This window comes from Pelodiscus sinensis, chromosome 2 (genome assembly GCF_049634645.1).
Source record: "Pelodiscus sinensis isolate JC-2024 chromosome 2, ASM4963464v1, whole genome shotgun sequence".
NCBI lineage: Eukaryota > Metazoa > Chordata > Testudines > Trionychidae > Pelodiscus > Pelodiscus sinensis.
Genome location: NC_134712.1, coordinates 199,667,565 through 199,671,899, shown reverse-complemented (window position 1 = coordinate 199,671,899; position 4,335 = coordinate 199,667,565).

Here is a 4,335-nt window from a genome sequence, read left to right as displayed (position 1 = left end):
CTACCTCTTCCCCGGGTTTAAATGTGCTGCGCCAGCGTCCTCCCGGCGTGATGTCAGCCGCCACGCACGTCACGGCTGACATGCAGCCTGCCCGGCTCCGGCACGCCAGCTGGCGTTCCCTTCTGACCCCTCCCCCGCCTCTCAGCTGAGAGGCGGCGGCGGTACAGGGGCCACACGCCACCCACACTTCCTGGAGCATCTCAACACACATGGCCTGGAAACAAGCAGGCATGGGAAGGTGCTAGCCAGGCCAGAAGCCTGTGGGCAGCAGGCAGGAATGGAGTGGTTCAGCTTCCTACTGTGTCCGGCACACACTGGGTCCGGCACTGGTAGCATCCCATGGAGAGAGAAATTCTATCCCTGTCCACTGGTGGGGTGGGGTGGGTTTGTTACAGAATTGTTTGCTATTTGTATAAAATGGTCTGTTTGTGCACAATTATGAATTATGTATAATGAATGAGCAGGTTACATCTATGTATTAGCCTTGCAATGATATCATCAATGTTTGTATTATTCAGATGTCATCAACTATAATGGTTAAACTTGTATTGTTGTTGCTCTGTTTATTGTTTTTGTTCTGTTTCAAATGTGCATGAATATTCATGTGTGGAACATCGTTACATTTATGAATATTCATAGGGTGAACAGTTGCTCATATATATATTAATGTGTTTATCTGAAGGACCAATCAGTTTAAATCTATGTAAATTAGCATCCTCTGTCAGCCAACCAATTTGAAAGAACCCCTATGCATAATGCATGAACCGTACCTATAAAAGTCTGCACCGAGCCCAAAGTTGCCGTTGAGTCGGGGCGTCGGACTTAGGCATAGGTATAGGTCTAGGCATAGGTGAGAGAGAGAGAGAGAGAACGAGATGCGTATTGTCCCGTGAAGATTGAGTGCATAAGTTAGAATAAGATAAGAGTACAGACAAAGCGGAAGGTTTTGGTCTATCCATTTAGATTAGGTAGTTTAGTTTTAGATAGGTTAGTTTTTCGTCGTCGTGCCTGTTCGTTAGGTTTGCGTCGGTCCATGCACGTCAGCCGTCGTCGAGACCGTTCATTGGGCGCGTCGAGGTTTAGTTAGGGTTAATTTAGGATAAGTAGGTTAGGTTAGCTAGAGTCTAGGTCAACCATCGCCGGTTCCAGCTGCCCCGAAGCACAGGAAGAGTTGTGACCTGTGGAAGACGATCATCGCACTCAATTCCAGCTGCTTCGTGGGACTCCTGGCCATTCCTCTCCAAGGGCCTGTAAGGACCTAAGGATCGAGGTCGCCAGCTTCAGTGCTGTCAACCACTGTGGGACTCCTGGCTGTTCCTCTCCCTAGGCCCGAAAGGACCGACGGATTGCAGGTTGCCAGCGACACTTCCATTGTCTCTGCGCCGTAGACTCTGTGGTAATTTTTATGTGTTGTGACTAATTGTTTTGCTTTTTTGATCTTTTAAAATATAGTCCTGTGGTAGAAACTTATTAAATTGTCAGTAGTAATTTCGAGCGCCACATACCAATTAAAATTTAGAGAAACCCAATGATAGATGTGGGAAGTGGGTCCGCATTTGTAATTTTCTTATAGGTTAATCAGGCTAATTGGCAATCAATTAGTGAACACCGTTACCTTCACGCGCCAGGTAACAGGTTGGAGGGAGGTGTGTGTGAGCAGCAGGCACTGCTTGCCAGAGAGAGTGCCAATAGGTTCTCCTCCTCTCCCTCCTCCTGGCAGGTTCCCATGCATGATATCAGTCTTCTCTGCATCACCATGCTTGATTGGGAGCAAATGCTGCCTGAATGCGGGCATGACTCTGGGCTGTGTGTGGCATTTCTGTGTGGTTCCATGATTCCAGACAACTTAGCGGTGGCTTGGCATGGAAATGTGTCCTACCACGGAGGCCAGAGTAAGACAGGCCTCTCCAGGCACCTCGTGGGAAGGATCAAGAGGTTTCTGTGTGAGTGCGTCATGGAACTGAGTGCTCCAGACTGGCGCTCCATTTGCAGACACATGAACAAGCTGTACTCTGACCCCCACGCCACGTAGGCTGAGAGGGGAGCACTCAGCCTGTCACCTAACCCTGCTTGTAGATAAAGAAAGGTAGAGAGCTCACCAGAAATGCCTTCCGCAGGGTCGTCGGAAGCCTGGGAGATGTCCTGAGATGGGAGGGAAGAGGAGGAGAGAACCAGCTCCAAGATGAGGAGCAGCTTCTGGCTCTTGGGCATTGTTGCCTGCCTAGCCTTCTCCTTCTTCTCCTCCTCCACATCGTCATCCTCCTCCTCCATGACCCACCCTCCTGCAGGCTGATGCCAGACCTGTCTTGGCCAGACTCAATGACCATAGTGGGGGAGGTGACTGGCCCCCCTCCCAGGATGGCATCCAGCTGTTCATAATAGCGGCAGGTGTGAAGTGCTGCCCCAGAGCATCCACTCTGCCTGGCAGAGCTCTTTTATTTTGAGCCTGAACTGCTACAGGTTCTTGGTGTGGCCTTTCTCTGCCAGGCTGCTGTCAATGTCAATGTTCCTCTTCTTGGTCTGAGGATCCTGGAGGTTGGACTCCTCCCACACACCTCAGTGTGGTCCAGGATCCCCATACCAGCAGTCTAGGTTGGAGCTCTGGGCAGTGGAAACTGTCGGAGGAGACCAAGTGCTGGCAGGCATCGGAGGGTCTGAGGGAGCGTTGGGGGTACTCATGTCTCACAGTGGTGCTTGCTTGCAAAGGGCTGGCAAAGCTGGGAATGTTGGACAGGCCCTTCTCCTGATCCTGAGACTTTTAGCGCTTTACAGGAGGAGAAGAACAGTTGAGATGCTAGGTGTGGCCAGTGTGGTCAGAGCTGACAGCTGCAAGAGGCCTTCAGAGGCCAATTAGTTGGAATTAATAGCACTGGAGCGTCCACACTAACGATATTTCAGATTTACAAGATGAAAAGGAGGAGCACAGAGTTTGAATTCCAAAATAATGGGCTTAGTAGTGTGGGTGCATCGCTTACTAATTTGAACTTGGGGGGGAGGGTTATTTCAGGCTAAGGTCCTAGTGTAGACCAGGCCTTAGTGAATAGTTAGTTCTCTTTAGTGGGGAGTCCAAACGGCAATACAAGCAAATTCACCTTTTGTGAATGAGGAATTTTTTAAAATGATGTTACTATAGATTAGAGTTAGTCAGAAATCTAACTGTCTCTGCTGGGAAATTCCAACATTGATTTTTTTTTCTCATTCTGAAAGATGAAGAAAAGCCAAAGCTTCAAAATTTCCCATTAAATTAAAAATCTGAAAAAATTAGATTTGGGACCATAAAAATCTTTTGGTAATGTTGAATGGGTTCAAATGGATGAGGTAAAAACATGTTATTTGATTTTATCTTTTCAATTAGACTTATTTTATATTCAGACATTAAATATATCAATGTATAGCAAAATTAAAATATTTAAATATACTTAAATATCAAAACAACATCAAAATAAAGTGTTTTTCTTTATCAAAACATTTTACCTCATTGGACTGACAATATTTTGATTTAGATGTATTTCTGTTTTTTCAAATGTTCTGTCAAAAAAAGTTTTTGACCGGCTCTACTGTAGATGATGCTGAAGCAATAATTATGTGTTGGGGCAGAGGAGGTCCCTAGTAGAAATTTTGCACTGATGTGAATAGTGATGCTATAGTGGACCAGATGTGTCACTGTGTTCTAGCCCATGCCAATAGATAGTAACCTATGTATCTACACTGATACAGCTCTCTGGGTATCTTCTCAAGTCAAACATATGGTCAGGATCCCAACAAGGACAGTTGGAGCCAAGGGTCAGAGCAGGAGCAAACCTGAGGCTGGAGGTAGTGAAGGAGTTCATAGTCAGATTTAGACCAGGGTTGATACCAAGAGTTAAAATCAGGTTTCAGGGTCCAAGTCAGGAGGCAAAATCCAAATCAAACTGAGACCAAGCAGGGAGCCAAAATAGTTGCGGCAGCTACAGACGATCCATACTATTGCCTGGATACTTTCTGTAATGCCCTTGGGCTGTTGTCTGTCAAACTCTGCATGTGGAATTTATCATGGTCTGTATCCACAGCAGGAACTGGTGGGCAAGAAGGTTACCATGGCAGGGGGAATGATCAGAGCTTGCTCTTTTCTCAGGGAGCTCCTTTTCTACTGAATATCCTTAATTTGCTGCATCAAAGCTCTCCTCATGAGTTAGAGAAGCAGTAGAAGAACTGATAAACCTTTCTAAAATGACACAAGTGAGGGATGTGTTGATACACATGTCAACCCCTCACTGACAAAAGAGCATTTACAAACCATGCATCTCTTCAGCTATAATTAAGTGGGTCTGTGACTAAATGGGAAAAAATAGTTGC